Consider the following 19,445-nt stretch of genomic DNA (forward strand, 5'->3'; position numbering starts at 1 on the left):
CTGTTATCCTTGCTAAAAGACCACTATTTCCATCTAAGAGGTTATATTAGTGAGAATGATCACAAACAGCATTTTGACAAATATGTATTTCAATCACCAAACGATCAGTTCAAGTGTCAATTGGTAGTTTTATAGGGACATCCTACAGATGGCCACAGTTCATTTCCTGACCTCACATGATTTGTGTGTTGGTATAACATTTTAGCATTAAGACACATAGTGCAATCAATTTGGTAAGTTTTAGAATGCTTCCACAATGACTTAATGATTATGGGAAGTGACAGACATTCAGCTTTAACAAATAGGTTGTGTCTAAGACTGCGAAACTCAAAATAATCTCACTTGAAGCATCTTCCCCACAGAGCAACTCTTGAAAGACCTGAACATATCATTTAACAACAGAGCTGACTTGCAGGAGGCTACATCTTCCTCATGAATTGATTTTTAGAATGGATATGTTTATCTAAAATCATCATTTTTGTTTAAAAATGAGACAAAACATTTCGATTTTCTCATAGATTATAAATAAAAAAAAATGAAGGCAGCTTTATAAACAGCTCACTGCCTGCATCTGTTGCATAGATACCATGATCTCTAATGTGAAGTATTTAGCCTATTCACCTCTTGGCTGCCATCTTTGAATAAACATGTCTTAAAGCACCATTAATCTAAGCAATGTGGGACATTTTTCTTTTAAGAACAAACACACATTTTCAACTTTGCACTAGCTGTACAACTGTGAAACCAAGCAGAAATAAACGATACCTGTTTATGTTAAATGATATACATGATATTACCAAGTCTTTCCTTTGAGGATGCCTTAAAACCTGAGATAGTCATATTAACTATTTTCTTTTCCACTGATATTCTGCTATATCATAGTATTTACAGAATAAATTTTTCTGTGCAAGGCTTGGAGAACTCAAAGGGAAAAATTAGTAGTTCACCATTAATTTAAAACAATGTTTTAATACCCAATAATGATCAAAGGAACTCACTTTGTTTACACAGCCATTTAGATGGTGTGCTAAAATACAGAAAAGACAAAGTAGAAAAAGAACTAATATCAGGGTGTAGGCTTTCTCAGAATTCAGTGACCATGATAACCATGCTTTTTTAAAAGCCTTCGAAGATTTCTAAAAAATAAACAAAACTCAAATTAATAAAACCACTTCTTAGAAAAAATGATTTAAAGATAAAGGAAATACACATCTAGTTTTATAAATATTTTTAAATTTCTCTACTGGGTACATTATATAAGACAAATTATTGTCAAAAGGAAACTCTTAGAAGAGTCAATCCTTGCAAAACAAAATAAGAGGAAAATGATTGATCAGTATCAGGTGTCACAACATTTCCCTGAGACTCCGTGGAGAGTTTATATACAAACATTTCGAATTAGGGCTCTCTTAGGTCCTACTTCTCCTTCTGTCCCTCCCTCACAATAATGGCTGTTTGTTGAGGGAAAACAGTGGGGAAACAAGGTATAAATGCTTACTGTTGAAGAAAAGCTGGTCTATGCCAATGTATTAGAAAACTGTTTGGGAACAGTTGATCTATGTGAAAATGTAACCCCTGAAGCATTGCCAAGGTCACAGAGACCCAGTGTGATCCCACACACACAATGAGTACTAGCTGTATTTTTGTAAAAAGAATGTTTACTGTGGGTCATTTTTAAACTACACATCCCATTGGAAACAGGCTGGGAAAAGAAAATGTAGATTGATTGCAGGTTTGGGTTTTTTTTAAAAAAAACAGTATTCAATTTCACATTCCTTCTTATGAAGTTACTAAAAATATTAAGAGTGCCCTGCTTACAAATATATGAGTCCTTTCAAGGTGGGAGTTAACAGCACTGTTTTTAAGTGAAGTGTAAGGACAACATCATGATTTCCAAATTCCATTTCACTAACTACATTATCATGACAAGGTTTGCAGATTGCCAAAGGTCACAATTCTGAACTGTTTGCCATGAGTGGCACATTTCTGTCACCATTCCAGACTGTTCCACACAGCAGCAGACTCTCTCAGACTGTCCTAAGTTCTATCAGTACTGCCCACTTATTTCTCTGTCTACTGGTGGTTCTCACAGTGCCATTTTACAAAAATGGAAAGGTACCAATTTTTTTTTTTCTGAAGTGAGACTCCAGCTATAAAATCAGTAACCAAGTTTCCGAGTGCTGAATTAGGAACTTTCTTGCTCACTGATTAGAGAAATTGATTTTCAGTTTCTGTTTACGTAAGAGTGGGCTGCTCCTTGTCAGTACCATGCTGAAATGCGTTTCTGGAAATTAATAAAATAATTAATTCAAAGAAACAAAAGAAGTCATATTTCTCAAGTAGCTAATGCACTGATTTCTTGTTAGGAGGCCTACGTGCAACCTGGTGAAGAGCCCTCTGCACGAATTTCCTCTTCAAACATTTAAAAGGCATTGGAGTAAAGCCTCATTAAGAAGAACTGAAATGGTCCATTACCATAGACAGAGAAGGCCTGTCTTGGGTTTGACTATACACTCAGTGCAACATCCTGAGTCAAAAGAGAATGATACATTTGTAAACTTTCCTCTTTTAGAAACAGAAAACACTTTTTTCAGCGTGGGCACTATGACTCGTGACTTTTCCTTCTTTACCCCTTCATGTTTTAGATTCATCCGAAAGTAAGATTTTTACGTTATGCATGAATCACACTGTTATATTTCCCTTTTGCAATATTGCATAACACAAAATAATCAGCTCTTATAATCATTTACAGCATAAAATTTCGTGGCATCATGCTAATGGATATCCCCATGTATCACATGAAAAGGCCAAGCTTAAAGCGCAAAACTGCTCATATGTTACTATTCTACACTTCCCAAAGAAAAGGTGCGCTTACATAATGTAGAAAGAATGAACCAAAATACCCAAAACCTTATTAAGGAATGTACCTAGTAATGTTTGTCTTCCACATCCTGTCTCTGGCAATCCATCTATTCAAAACCTGTCAGGGAAATGGAACTAGGCTGTCTCCCTCCCTCCACCCCAATGAAATCCTTGTTGGCATCACAGTCTAGATGAAAATTTGTCTTCTTTTCCCACTGCTATAATTTCTTCCTCATTGGGTTGTAGGATTGCTTAAATATTAATTATGACTAAAGATGAGCTTTTCTTTTTTATCCTCAGATTCCAGCATAGTGCCTTGTACATATTTGATAAATCTTTATGCTCAATAAATGCTAGTAAATATGTACAAATAAAATATCTCAACCACATCGAATAAAATTTATATCATACAACTATAAACACAAGTCAAAGCTAGTATTTAAGCTTCTCTAACTTTAACATGTACATAAATTATGTGAAAACTTTACTAAAATTGTAAACTGAGATTCAGTAGGTCTAGGGTGGGAACTGAGACTCTGAACAACATGGGCATTGGTTCACAGACAACCTCTCAGGGATATAGACAACCAAGGGGACATGTGAAGAAGGCTTGGTGAGCTGTTTAGAAAGTTGAATGTTTCCTGAATATTATCTTTCATTTAGACTTCATCATTAAACTTAACAAGTAAAAATAATTATGTGTTTATGTGAATTTCCCTAAGTAAGATATTAGCTTTGTACTTCAAAAGCATCATTTCAACATTTGTATCTTCAGCCCAAAAAGGCAAAAAAAAGGAGGACTCAATTTAATATTGGTTAAGTAAATAAGAAATTAAATACTAAACATAACAATTATCGCTTAGTTGTCTAACTCTCTTTCACGGTGTCTGGCATAGTGCCCTAACACAGAAGGGCTGGGGTAAATAAACAAGGAAGGAAGAAACAAGCAAATGATTCTTTCCACACACAAGTGCCAATTTCTGGCATTTCATTTAATTTCTAACAGACCTGGTGAGTCCTAGATACCACTGAATGTACCATGTTGTAGAGGTCATACAAATGACCTCTTTGCAGCTCTATTTTTGAACATTACCTTTTTCTTCCCTCAAATATTACATACTTTCAATCCAACATTTCCTTTGTGCTGTGCCAGGACTGAATTTGTGTTCTGTCTAAAGTTCAGGATTACTGCCACTGCAAAAAAAAAAAAAAAAAAATACCACGGGTAACAGAAATACCAGTGTTAACCAAACGATGGAAGTTACTATAATTATTCTCTCTTCCCATTTACTCAAAGAAATTGCTTTCCATACATAGGAAAAGAACTGGACTGGGAAGACACCAATGAAACTGCAATTATTTCCTTGTTAATAAGTTATTGTTATCAGAATCCAAGCATGTTATCTGCAAAAAAAAAAAAAAAATGCATGCCAAAAGAGAATGCAACTACTTCATTAAACCAACTTTGACTGCTCTATCTGTTCACATTTCGGTGTTGGTATAAGCAGTACAGAGACTGGGGAAGTGCTAAAACCATTTAAGTTACAAAACATAATTCAGCCAGTGAATGGTTAATGAGTAAAACAAGTACTAAGCATCTATAAAAAATGTATACATTAGTGTGTTATTAGGAATATAAACATGAATATCTGAATAAACTTCAAAGAAAACTCGGATGACAACATTTCAATAAAATAAGAAAAATTTTTCAACTTTTAAATGAATAAGCAGGTCTAAGTGCATACATTGAGCTTAAAAGAGTGCAACATTTGTCCTTTCCTTTAAATATTTCTGCTAAAACATAAATTATGTTCACCTCTAATTCATATGCTGCAATTCTATCCATTATGCAAGAGTACTTGCAGAGGGAACCTTTGAGAGTTAAATTTAGATGCAATTCTAAAGGTGAGTCCCTCAGAACAAGATTAGTGCCCTTATAAGAAGAAAAACCTGAGAACAGGCTCTGCCTCTTTCTACTATACAAGAATAGGGAGTGGGTGGTCATCTGAAAACTAAGAGCATCCTTACCACAACTTGACAGTGTTGGTATCCTGATCTTAGACTTCCAGCTTCAAGAACTGTGAGAAAATAAACTCTGTTATTTAAACTACCCAGGTTATTTTATTATAGCAACCCAAGACAATTAACACAATTTCTCTAATTGCAGCATCTACCTTTATATAATAATTATTCAAGGTCATAATATGCTCATATAGTTTAAACTACCATAAATGTTTTTATGATACAGTAAGAAAGCTAGAAACAGGGTAAGAAAATATTCATTCTTCAACTGCCAGTTGTTCACACAAAGGCAAAAAAGAGAGAGAAAAACAACTCTCTACATTTATTTTAACAAGTAACTGAGAAATACACTTTGGGGTGGGGGATCCCTCATTAGCAATAAGCGCAGACATGCAGACATTCCCCTACACAAAACCTCTTTCAGCAGTATCGGAAAAAGAATGCTTTCTGCGTGTGTCACTTCTCAGGCCCAAGCCTCCAGCACGTTCCTTGTTACATGCAATTAGCTCCATGCCAAGACTTAGTACATTTCATAATAAATCCCTTGACCGCATAAACTGTAGGCTTGGCAATGTGGGAAAGGCTCTATTCACGAAGGCAGAAAAGCCACAAGGCCTATCCCACAGCAAAACTGACCTGCTGGATGCCAACACATTACAAATTTCAACAGTTTGCCTTGCCTTCCTCCCTACTTCCCTCCCCTTCTGTGTGGGGTGGAGTTGGGGGCAGAAAAACACAACCTGCCATGTCACTGTGATTAAAGAGTGCCTAAGAGCAAAGAAGGCGACAGGCATTTGGCATACTTCTTTCACCCTGCTAAATGGTGCTACTAGCTCATTCTCTGGCGCTAACCCTCCAAACCCACTCCTCCCAGAACCTAAAGTCACTTCACAGCAGCCTTTACCCTCATTTACACAGTCACCATCTGTTGCTGGCAGGAAGACTGTGGCTCCTTCTCAGGTTTCCAGTTTTGGAACATGAAAGCTGTAGTGCATTGTGGTGGCTGTGTGGGAAAGTCTCTGCACAGAATTAATGAGTACTTCCTCTGTTCATGCCACCACAGAGAATCAAAACTTTGAGTTGTTTCAATGATCACTGTTAGTGAAATTAATCAGAACAATAGCTTTGCAGAATGGGCTGTGGCTGAGCTTTGGTGCTGCACAAAGCTAGATTTCAGTCTTGCTTTTATTTTGCTAATAAAAACTCTATTCTTCATCTGGGAAATGACTTGAGAGGTACAAGCTAATTAATTCTACATATCTTAGATTATGATATAATGACCTTGCCAAAACCATTTTAGACACAAGTAAATTATGATGAAAATACAAGAAGGAAAGGGATAAACTATCTTTACCAAAACTCTATTAAGTTCCAAGGTTGGAGAGATGGCTCAGTGGTTAAGAACACTGGCTGCTCTTGCAGAAGACCTGAGTTTGATTCCCAGCACCCACATGGTGGCTAACAACCATCCATAACTCCAGTTCCAGGGGACTCCAACACTATCTTCTGACCTCTGTGGGCATTGCCCTACATGGGTGCACTTATACACATGCAGACAATACACTCATACACATAAAGTTAAAATAAAAAATAAAATAGTAAAAAATAAAATAAAACTCAGTACTAAGTCCCCTTTGTGTAATACATTTGGAACATCATCACTGTACTATCTACAGTAAAGTACCTTAGACTATTTTTCTTAGATCCTATGTCAGAGACTTCTAGTAGTGACATACTCAAAATGTAAGACTCTTAAAACCTATATTTTAAATTTTTCTTTAAAAGGTATTCCAGCTGGACATGGTAGTGCAGGCCTTTAATCCCATCATTCAGAAGGTAGACACAGGTAGATTTCTGTGTTTTGAGACCAACCTGGTCTACATAGTGAGTACCAGTACCAGGCCAGCTGGAGCTACATAGAAACCCTATCTCAAAAAAAAAAAAAAAAAAAAAAAAAAAAAAAAAAAAAAAAAAAAAAGCCATTGCAAAAGAACAAAAATGAAGAAAGTTAATAAGGGAGGGAAGATTGGGCAAGATGGTTCAAGTGTGAAGGCTTTTGCCACAAGAGTCTGACAACCTGAGTTTGATCCCCAGAACCCTCATAAAAGTGGATGAAGGAAACCAGCTCCACATATGTGTCCCCTGACCTCCACATACACACCATGCCATTCATGCTCATGCATAGATGCATGCACGTGCACACACACACACACACATGTGTGTATATGTGCATGCATTAATTTGAAAAAAAGCTTAGGGACTGGAGAGATGGCTCAGCAGTTAAGAAAACTTGTTCTTCCAAAGGGCCCGGGTTCAATTCCCAGCACCCACATGGCAGTTAACAGCCGTCTGTAACTCCAGTTCCATTCAGGAGATCCAACACCCTCTTCTGGCCTCTCTGAGCATTGCACAACATGGGTCCACTTACATGCAGGCAAAACATTCATACACATAAAAATAATAAATAAAATATTTTTTAAAACTTAAAAGCTACTCTTACTTAAATTTTAAGTTATACAGGCAAGAACTTTAAAATGCTTTAATACTAGCAAGCTGTCCTGTATTTTCAAGATAAATTTTCTTGGATAGTTACCTTGTAATAAAATGGGACATTATGGTGCATTAAGATATATTATTAGTAGTTTTTATAACAATAAAATACAATAAGATAATTTAGTCCCATGTAAATAAACCTACAACAAAACATTTAAAGTCAGGACAGTCCTAGCATATTTGAGTCAATGGAATCATAACTTATGGCTATAAGCAAATATTTACAGTGTGACTTCCTCTGATCAGTCCACTTCAGTTTTTACCACCTAAGCTTTAGATTCCTCTCTACAGCATGATGAATAGTAGCACTTGCCTTGCTCAACTGTGAAAATTTAAGTAATGTTTATCAAGTACTCCGGACAGTGCCTGGTACATAGGGAGTACTTAGACTCATTGTCTGTGCTGTTACCATGAACAGCCACATCCCTCAGCATGATTTATTCCTATGGACCGTACAGCAAACAACTTTACCTTCCTTTTTCACTTAATTCTGATTTTTATTTGGGGTATTTCATCTCTACCTTTAAAGTCTTGCATATTCTTTTATTTTTAACACTCTCCACCAATCCCTTACCTAAAGTTTCTTCAACAATCCTGTGGTTGGATTCAGCTCATAATCCAGTAAATTCCTCTGCCAAAAGCTGCAGCATGCACTGGGTTCTTGTCTGCTCAATAGATACTGCTTCTAAAGCCTTGATATTTGGCTGATAGGTTGGTTATCACATCCTTGGTTCACATTTTCTTTCACTGAGAATAACAGTAACAGACCTGTTCCCCTGTTGCCTTGCTTTAAATGTTGGATAGAAACACATGACTCTACTCTGTTTTGCCTTTGTAGATGTTTTGTTCTTGAACTCTTGAGGACTTAACTTTGAAAGAGAGTAAACATCTAGGGTGATCATATGAGACTAAATTTTCTTGTGTAAACACTTTCAATATGCACAGATTCCGGGTTTGTTTGTTTTGTTTCTCCACTTCTTGGAAGGTATATTTGCATTACAATTTCAAACACTAAATCTATAAATGACTGTTTTTCATTCCTCATAGAGTCAAATAATAGAAATACTATTCCTCCACTGCCCATTTCCCATCCCATACTTTCTCTATGACTTATTCTGTGCCTTTGTGTCATTTGTAGTGAGCGGTTTTCCTTTTCTGTGATGCCCCTTACTCACTTTGAGTATATTCTTGAGTCCACCATAGTTTATTTTCATTTCTGAGATAATTTCGTATTTTCCATTCAGTAATCACTGAGTTCTACACAGGATATTTTCATCCTTGCCTTTTGTTATTGTGTTGTTTTGTTTTGCTTTCTTGATTTCTGGTTTTAGTCTTTAAATTCCTGATTAAAGGGTTGTTTTCTAATCCTTAACTGTTTGATTTTATTCAATTCTGTTTCTACTTGAGTATAAGCACTTTCTCCTGCTTCCTGGTTGCGTTTTGAGGTTTAGTATTATTTTCTTTGATTTGTGTGAAAATTCACTCCTCCTTTTTGATGAATAGATCCATTTGGATGTTATCATCTTTTGTTAATGTTTTGCTGTACATGTTTTAAGTTTTTTTCTAGCTTAAAAGGGTCCCTTTTTCTTTCCCTCTGGTAAAGTCTAAGTACAATCAGAGGTTTATTTGGTATACAAGGTTACCTGCTCTGCTGCTAGGAGCGAAGGAGCCTTCTAAATTTGTGGTTGTCTTGCTTTATGGGATCCTAAGCATCTTTTGTCCTTTACTGTCTGTGTTAGTAAGGTTTCCAGTACTACAATAAATACCTGAGATCATCCACTTACAAAGGAAAGTGTATCTGGGTTCACAGTTCAGAAGGTTTGCACTCATGACTGGTTCCACTGCTTTTGGAGGAAGAAGCTCACCAGGGTAGGAGTGTTTGGCCTCAGGGCATCCAAGGAGCAAAAGCAGAGGGAACAAGAGGCTAGGGTCCCACACTTACCACTGTAGGCACATGCCCAGTGACCTAAAACTAGGCCTCCCCCACCCCATAGCACAAATCTGGGGAGTAAACCTTTAACTCATGAGTCCTTACAGGGCATTCTAGATCTAAACTAGCACTGTCCAACCGCCAAGAATTCTTTCTTCCTTTTCTTTTTGTCCTGCCATGAAAAGCTTTGTATTTGTAAGACTATCACATTAAATTGTTGGTCTGGCCCTTATATATGTTGAATGTTAAAACTGTTTCTTCATAGTCATGATCCTCATCTGTCCAGTCTCCTTTTTAGTGTTTTCTGAGTTTGATACACGTGGCCCTAAAGTGCTAGTCACGTACTTTACTGAGCTTCCTTCCACAGGGAAAACTCTGAGGAAGGACAGCCTTTCACAGCCTTTCACTGAGAATGTCACATGTACAGAGTTGTGTCACCGGAGCTCTATCAATCGATACTTTTCTGACTTTTTTCTGAACTGATCATTTCTTATATTTGCCTCTAAAGATTTTTCTTAGCATCTTTTCAGACCAGCAAATACATTTAAAAATATATTTAACATTAAATTGAGCTTTTCACAATATACATTTTTAAATCTTGGAATGATTTTTTTTTTAAAAAAATCATACGAATCCAAAAATGCAAGTGAGTATTCTTTTCTCATATAAATTTAGCAATTCCTTCAAGCTTCATGATGCAGTAGGGGATTTTTCTCTAGCTATAAATGTTATCTCTATTTAAAAAACAAACATATACTGTCTTCATTATGATATTTATTTTTATTATTAAACTTAAAATAATTCAGAGTAGAAAAATGCTCAACCTCCACCAATTAATGCAATTTTTATAAATAAGCAGATAAGTGAGTTAAATGTTTTAAACATTGATAACTATGACTTTCAAAATAAAATATGTTCAATTGTTTTTACTGAATCTTTTCAGAGACTGAATGGAAGAAAAAGCAATAACACCTGTGTATCTTTAATTACTCCATGAAGACAAACCATTCTAAAAAACATTATCACTTACACAGCTCTAAGTGGGAGGGTTGTCATGTCAGTTCTTGGATGGGTTCACTCAAGCATGCTCAGTCAGATGCAAGCTGAATAATGATTATGCTGACTTTGGTCAAGTCTTCTTAGATGATTTGGGCTCAGCTGGCTGATGGATCCTCTGGTAAGGCTGACCTCACCTAGGCAAACTTGACTGTGCTGCTGCATCTGGCTGTGCAGCTGATGCCAGGCTAGCCTGTCCTCGGTATCATGGCAGTGGCAGAGTTCCAAAGGAAAAGAGGAGCAGTCAGAGCTCTCGGGGTCAATACTAGAAACGGGTACACCAGAGCCTCTGCCACAGTCAATTGGTTACAAATATTGAAGTGTTGGGGAAACAGACTCTACATGCTAATAGAGGTGCGAAATAATGATACATAGAGTTTAGATAAAATCGGGGCCATTTTTGCAATTGATCAGCCACAACCTGTATACATGTGTGTGTGTGTGTGTGTGTGTGTGTGTGTGTTTGTGTGTGTGTAGTGTTATTTCACAAAATGTCATCACATTTATAGTTGCAAATTCTGTAACACCTAAATAAGATTCTGCAGAATTTGTGAGACTTCACTGGAGTAGTCACAGCTCTTACTCACTCTGAGGAGATCCTATGGTTAAGTGACTTGAGGACACCTTTTCACACAAAGGAAGAATAGTAAGTAGGTAGTTAAGACTTCACCCCAAGGATGACCCTAATCTAGTAAGGCCTTTAACTGAATAACTTTATTTCAAGTGTATCCAATCTACTCTTATTACTTTTAGTCCTACAACTGGAGCAGAGCAGATCACAAGCATCTGTCCTTGAACACATTGTTAAGCTAACAGGGTTTGCCTTACAATGCAAATACAAATGCTTTAGACAGTGAAATCACTCTTTATTCTAACATAGTTAACAACCAGTTCCTGTCACCTCATCCCAACATGCTCTAGTCTGTCATCACTCTGAATTAGAAAATTTGAAATTTAAATTTTTAATCATTAGATTAGAAGAACAGTCAAAACTAAAACTTGATACAATCGGGACTATTAGGCAAAAATATTTTTCATAGGAAAAAATTTATCTAAATGCACATCCTATATTCTGTACCTTAAATTTTTCAAATATATATATATAGACCAGACCTCCAACAAAGAATCTTCCATCCAATTTCCATCTACATGTTTATGAAATATATAAAGATCATATAAAATATAAGTTCCTATAACATAATTATATAATTATATTACATTTCAAAATATACTAAAGGAATATACTACATATTGCAATGACTATTACTATATTAACAGGTAAATATAATATATTCATTAGCACACAAATTATGAAATGTATTCCCTCTGGATAAATCTAATTAATTTATTAACAAGGTGATTGTTTTCCATGAACAGTCTGAAATGCTTTGTGAAAACAGAGGAACAATGTAAGCAACAGATAAATGAGCATATGTCAATAATTAGTACAAGGCTCTGGGGGAGTAAGCCATCACATCAGTACTGATCATCTAGAGCGATAGAAAATAAAAGACAAAAACATCTAGAACATTAATGTGATAGGGTTCAAAACAATCTGTTCTGTCTTGTTTGATTTGCACACAGAATCTTTTGAGACTCTAGGGACCAGATAATGTACAAACTGATACAGCATGTCATTTCAGAGTTCACAGTCTCCCTCGTCCAAAGAGCTACCTTAGATGCACCGTCACCACAGAAAACAAAGAACTGTAGACTGAAATTCCGCTAAAGCATTTCTCTTATCTGGGGAAGAAGCAAGGTAAATTTGGTTACTTTTCCTGGTCAGCCTTTCAATGCCCCTGGAATTTCAACCAAAAGGGAAGAAAAGGCAAAAAAGCTGAGCACCAGGGGCAGCCTAAAACAAGGCAATGCAGAGATTGCGGTGAGGGCAAACCCACTCTTTTTCCTAAGTCTACCTAGAAAAAATTCTGCTCCTGCCTACAAGTTAGTCTGAAGCTGAGTTGTCCATTTAATTTACACTGCCAACCCAAATGAAGCGATGATAGCATTTGAAACTAAGTCTTACATTTATCACCATGACACCTGGTGAATGCTCTTTGAAATCCCAATTTATTTCATCTCTGTCTCAAGATGTTGGAGGAAGTATGAGAAATTCCACATGAAAACTATACACAATGTTTCTTTTAAATTTAGGAGAAGTCAGTAGTCTGATCTTAATTCAAATCTCTCCCCTACCATTTCTAGATACGGCATCCTAGGGCAGGCATATAAAAGTCTGATATTCTCACCTCATCCATAAACACAAGGCTATAAAATCTGTCTCCTTGAAAAAGCTGTCAGGAAGATGAAAGGAAACCATATGTTGAGTGTTTACCACAGTCCCTGACAAGCAGATGCTACAGTATCACACAACAATAATGGTGACATGGAAAGGTGAAAGGGAGATTTGCCAGCTAAATACTTATAACATCTCCATTGTTGTTGCCAATCCTCTAACAAAGAAGGTAATGTTTCAGAGCTGGAGAGATGGCTCAGCAGTTAAGAGTACTGCCTGCTCTTGCAGAGGACCTGGGTTTAATTCCCAGAACCTACATGCCAGCTAACAACCATCCGTAACTCCAGTTCCAGGGGATCCAATGCCTTCTTCTGACCTCAGCAGGCATTGCCGACACAGGTGCACTTACATGCAGGAAATGCACTCATACACATAAAACGAAAATAATAAATAAAATATTTTCTAGAAAGAAGGTAATGTTTCTTGTTTAAAGACAAAGCAGATGTATACCTGTTCCCATATGAAAACAAAACATATTTGGTGAAAGAATAATCCTTACATCTTGAAATAAAAAAGATACAGACTATTACCATGCTTCCAATCCATGCATTATTTACATCACACACTTTAGATACAGGACTTGGAAAAATTGAACTGGAAGTGATCTGGATGCTTCCTCCCTGAAAACTAGCTCTCATAAGTGTCAGAAGTTGCTATGTAAGCTGCCAAGGGAGAAAAGCAATCAATGGTCCTACCCAGCTGTAAAGCCTACAAACCTTAACAATGACTGACCCAGCAGATATCTTTAAAGCTGCAATATGGCCCTTTCACCTTGCAGGTAACTAACAGCTGTCTAATTGGACTTTAGGTCCACTCAGTCAGAGGAAATCCATGTGTACTACTGTAAACATAGACAAATGTCCATGACTGGAGAGCTCATAGACCCTAGAAGAGAACTTACTATTTGCACTTTCTTAAAGAATAAAATTCTTATTATATTCTAAATATTTAACCTTATATTCAAAGATAAATGTAGCTCTCACCACTCATCAAATAAGCTTATTTATACACTGGGTATGGTGGTGCTCAACTTTAATCCCAATACTCAGGAGGCAGAGGCAGGCAGACCTCTGTGTGATCAACCCCAGCCCAGTCTACATAGAGCATTCTAGGCAAACTGGGGTCACAGGGAGATCCTGTCTCAAAAAAGAATCTTCTTTTGCAACAGATGGAGACTATTACAAAGTTCAACAACTGGTCAGAATGGAGAGAAAAAGCAACTGTGAGGTGCCCAACCCCAGTTGATACATCGACAACGCAACCCCTACACCTAAGGCTCAGAGTACATAGCAGAAGAGGGGGCAGAAAGATTGTAAGACAGAGCTCCGGGATGCCTCCTGCTAGATAATGTCTTCTAGACATGACAGGGGAACAACCCCCATGAAATCTCCACAATATGGTAGCCTAACAAGACCTGAATAGTAACAGCACCAGCTGACAGGCTAATGTGGATGGGAGAAATTTCACGAGGTCCCAAATCGAGGTAGAGAGCTACAGGCAATCAATGGCTGCTGAGAGAGGGAGCATCAGTTTTCTGCAAGGACGATCTCTGTCTCATGGGTTATACAATTCCAAGTCTGTAATAAACACATGTATATGGTAGCACTACTAAACGGACTCAGTACATTATATATTAGTGTGTGTGTGTGTGTGTGTGTGTGTGTGTGTGTGTGTGTGTGTGTAATGATAATCATTAAAGAAGAGGTCATGAAGTTGGGAAGAAGTGAGGATGTGTGGGAGGGGTTGAAGTGGGGAGCAGAAAGGGTGAAAATAAGGTAAAAACAGAACTCATGTATAAAATTCTAAGTGAATGTATGAATATATTAAAAGAAAAATCTTCCACTATGAAAAGGGAGTCAAAGCTGTATTTGAAATGTAATTCACAGAAAAATATTATCATCCCCAAATCGCTAGAGAAAAAAGTAGTGAGGGACAACAACATAGGGGGCTTTTTTTTTCAAACCAGTATCCAAACCTGAGTATCCATTACATTTACTACACAATTTAGCAGTACATAATCCCAAGTCTGGAACTGAGTCACAGCCTTCTAGAGAAGGAAATGTACTTTTCTTTTCTTTTTTTTAATGTTCATTTTATGTGTATGTGCACATTGCCTGCATGTATATGAGTGCACTCATGTCATGCAATGCTGCGGAGGTTAGAAGAAGGCTTCAGATTCCCCTGGAACTGGAGTTAAGGATGGTTGGTAGCTGCCATGTGGGTGCTGGGAATCAAACCCAGGTCCTCTGCAAGAGCAGTCAGTGCTCTTAACTACTGAGCCATCTCTCCAGCCTGGAAATGTATATTTCAAAACCTCAAAATTCATTCAGGTAAACACCCCAGAGTTAAGATACTACCTTACTTTTTTTAAAAATTTATTTATTTATTTTAATTAAAAGAAGCATTTCATTACAACAGCATTAACCTATTCAATAACATTTTTCTGAGCTAGGGTACATCTCTTTCAAAATTGGCTGTACATTTCTAGGTTTACAGATGAATTATTACCCTTATATAATCTTTTACTCATTATAAACTCTATAACTCATCTGTTGTGAGAATTCTTTTCCTGGGGATACTAAGCAATGCTTTTATACCCTTTTAAGGTTCTAGTGTCAAGCCAGTGTTTGATTAAAGTTTTACTGGGAAACCAGTGAATTTACTGAGCTTACTTACCAAGATATCTGAGGGGTTGCTGAGGTGTGCATATGTGTATGGCCTGAGGGTATGCACACTGAAAGCCTTTATCCAGCATGGGTCATGCCTTCTCTTCCTAGCCTTCCCCAGATTGTATACTTTAGCCCTCCCAAATCCAGGAGACCATGTGTGTTTAGGGCCAAATTACATATAGTTGAACAGCAGACTTTCTTAAGCTCTCATTTAAAAATCTTACCTTACTTTTAAGAATAAGACACACCTTTAATCCCAGCACTTGGGAAGCAGAGGCAGGCGAATCTTTGTGCGTCCCAGGCCAGCCTGGTCAAAATAGTGAGTTCCAGTACAGCTGGGGCTACAAGGAGACCCTATCTCAAAAAGACAAAAAAAAAAAAGAAAGAAAGAAAGAAAGAAAGAAAGAAAAGAAAAAAAATAAGACATTTTATTTCCTTTCTCTATAAACTACTCAAGCACATATTAATCTGTTTTACAAAGATTACGTTTAGAATTGGAATCTTCAAAAACCAGCATCCAAGGTAAAATCAATAGCCATACTTCACACCTGAAGTTAAAGATCCCAGGGAAGTTCAAAAACTTGCCCAAGCCTCAACCAAGCACCTAACTCCTCTTCCTGCCAAATCTTGGGTGGTATTGTTCCCATCCACAAGCCTTTGAAACACTAGAGGAAGATTTTTGTTGTCTCTCAAGTTTATTAAAGTGTCATTTTAATTCTTGTTCTGAAGGCAAATTGCTTGTTCTGTCTTGAATTTATATAGCAATAATGAGTTAAAATTTATTCTGGTAATCTGCTAGCTCATGAATAAAAACAAATCAAAGGTATATGATGTTCAGCTAACATTAATGAAGAGTCTTTCCTCCTAGGAAAATTCTGTCTTAATAAATGAGAAATATGCATATATTTCAATACCATTTACATGTTTCACTAAAGTCCAAGAATACTAATAAAAGTATATAGATTTATTATCATTTCACATAATAGAATATTGCAAAATTATTATTTACTTGTTGTGTTCACTACTCTTTGACACTTGATGAATACCACAAAGAGTAAATCCAAATTTAGTCTAAGAAGTTTAAATAATCCTTACAATTAATAAGTAAGTTATTCCTTACTGGAATAACTACTAAGTATCAAACTTTATATTTAAAACTAACTTTTGATTACCTAGTGTAGCCTTGCCCATATATACATTGAAATATATGTTGAGATATGATTATGCAAAAATAGTTTCCTAAAATGTTGGTCTAAGTCTGTAACAATGAAAAAAAAAATCTCATGAACCATCTCCTGAACTGATTATCAGATAAACATAATGACAAAAGTAATGGGAAACAGAATAAAATAAAATATTAAATGCATCCAGATGTCTTCCATGAATAATTTTTATGATTTAAGGGTACCCTCTTTAATTCTGTTCTACAGAGAAGTATGGGGTAGTACTGAGAAACACAAGATTGGAGTCACATGGTTCAAATGCTGTATCATTCTTCTACCTTAGCCAAGCCTCCTAAACTCTCTGTGCCATTGTTTCCTTGTTAGAAACAGGGCTGGAGAAATGGCTCAGTAGTTAAGAGGACTGGATACTCTTCCAGAGGACTTGGGTTTAGTTCCCAGCACCCACACAGGAGCTAATAACAATCTGCAACTCCAATTTCAGGGGATCTGACACCCTTTTTTGACCTCCAGGGGTGTTGCACACATAGGTGTACTTAAAACATGCACAGAATATGCTCATATGCATGAAAGAAAAATAAATTTTTAAAAAGTGTTATAAAGAGTGAATGATACAATATGTCCAGAAACCTACTACATGCATCTATTATCTGCAATTCCATCAAAGTTATATCTGGGAGCTTTTAAATTCTGGAATTTGGAAGAAATTACAAGGAAAATTTGATTAGACCTGAATATGTAATGTGAAATGTCATTAAAGAGAAAGTAAGCAACAAACTATAAGAATATTTTATAGATCTAACAGCCAAAGAGTGGATAATTTTAGTTACTCAAAGACTTTACACAAACTGGTAATAAGCTAAAACTTTAACAGATACATTGACAAACATGTAATATGAAACTCTCATTAAATACAAATGTCTAATAAGCATGCCAGAAAAAAAGATAGAATCTGTTAAATGAAATTTGTGAAGCCCGTTATTGATGCTAACTAAGCTCTGACACTAAGCCCAATGGACCAGATCCAAATAGGATGCAGTCATCAGTTCATAGCCATCATCTTCCAGCTTAACTTTGAAACAGACTAGTTTTTAAAAAAACAAATAAGAAGTACAAAACAACAATCACAAGAAGCCTGTTTACTTGTACCAACACAGTAAAGAAGTCCCCTGGAATAACTCCATGACGAAAGTAACTCACAATGACCAATCTATCTTTTGTTCCTGGTTTCTACTCTCTTCATCCATTTATTCCTATAAAATAAAACTCCTCTGTTCAGTTCATTGGCCATGGGCACAGCTTTTCTAAATTTTCAGAGACGCTGCCTAATCCATGAATCTCTAATGAAAGATAATTTAAAGATATCTTTAAAGCCATTAAAATTTTCTTAAGAAACCTCAGAAGGAATCAAATAACAGCATATTAAAACAATGGAATTCTATCATATGAAAATAATAGATGTGGGGCTGGAGAGATGGCACAGTGGTCAAGAGCACTGACTGCTCTTACAGAGGACCCCGGTTCCATTCCCAGCACCCACATGGCAGCTATGAACCGTCCTTAACTCCAGTTCCAGGGGAATCCGAAGCCCTCTTCTGACCTCTGCGGCATTGCATGACATGGGTGCACTCACATACATGCAGGTGATACACTCATAAACATAAAATAAAAATGAAAAATAAAATATTTTTTAAAAAGAAAAGAAAAGAATAGATGCAAATCTTCCCCACATCTAATTAGTAAAAACACTGATGATACTACTTAATGAAAGCAGTCCTCCTAACACTCCTGAAGCAAATACAAGTCATAGGCATTGTGGAAGATAATTGTGCAATATGTTTTCAAGAATCTAGGCTATAAGGCTACCCTGAGCTACATAGGGATTTTGAAGTTAGTCTGGATTAAATAACAAGATCTTACCTCAAAACAACGATTTTAAAAACTTTTAAAGTGTTCTCAGGTTGAGAATGACGGCTCATGCCTATAATCCCAGCATTCGAGAGGCTGAGGAAGGAAGATTATGAGTTCCTGGCCAGCCCAGGTTGTCAGTCCAGACTGTCTCAAAAGAACAGGAGAGAAAGAGATAAACCCACTTGATACATGGAAGTCTGTAAATACTAACAAAGAGGTAACAGTTTTATCTTTGGATACCAAATCTCTTTAATATATGTTTGCTACAGTACTATTTTAACTTACTCTAAATATTATATGTATTATATAATATATGTAGTGAAATTTGGTGGCTTAGATAGCTGATGTTTCTATAAAAATATATGCATTCCAGGCTCCACATTCCTTCATCTCATTGTTCGAGGAAAGGGTTAAACACGTAGCTCACAGGCCGAGCCACTCCCACTCTTCTGGTGTGTTTTCTCTTTGTCAGTAGCTGCACCTACACGGGGTAGGTATCTACCATAAGCCAGCACTCTAATTTTTAACTTTATCCCTTGGGGAAGGAGTCTAGAGACATCCACTATCTCTTCAGAGCCTAGTCTAAAACCTGAGGTTTTTCCCTGCTTTTCTAACTTTTGCCATAGAATCTCAACCCTGAAGACAACCCATCTGACTGGTCTCTATATTTATCCCAAATCCTAGCAAACGGCCCTTTTTTCGGGGGGTGGCGCGGCAGGGTTGAACTCTGACAACATCAATAACTGTGTGTCAGTCAAGGTTCTCCAGAGAGCAGAAACAACAGAATGCAGTATACAATTCCAAAAGATTTATTGGCTTGGTTTTCATGATGAAAGGCTAGGTGGCCCAACAATAGTCATATGCACACCAGAAAGGCAAAGAACTAGGAAGCTACCTAGTTCCATGATGCCATCCCAGTCTGGAGCTAAAGGTATGGAAGGTCCCTGATGAGAGTCCACATTGAA

General features: G+C 36.8%; 1 protein-coding gene across 5 annotated transcripts in view; it reads right to left on the reverse strand.

Moving 5' to 3' along the window:
- Bmpr1b (bone morphogenetic protein receptor type 1B) overlaps positions 1 to 19,445 on the reverse strand; it is a 296,248-nt gene that overhangs the window by 259,089 nt on the left and 17,714 nt on the right. The window contains exon 1 of one of the 5 annotated variants that reach the window (XM_029560241.1): positions 4,891 to 4,906. The exons of the other annotated variants lie outside the window; for them this stretch is intronic. The gene's annotated coding sequence lies outside the window, so the exon portion shown is untranslated. Of the gene's footprint in view, positions 1 to 4,890; positions 4,907 to 19,445 lie in introns of those variants that run through there. 5 annotated transcript variants of the gene reach the window in all.

This window comes from Nannospalax galili, unplaced genomic scaffold, assembly GCF_000622305.1.
Source record: "Nannospalax galili isolate Female #2095 unplaced genomic scaffold, S.galili_v1.0 scaffold189, whole genome shotgun sequence".
Lineage (NCBI taxonomy): Eukaryota > Metazoa > Chordata > Mammalia > Rodentia > Spalacidae > Nannospalax > Nannospalax galili.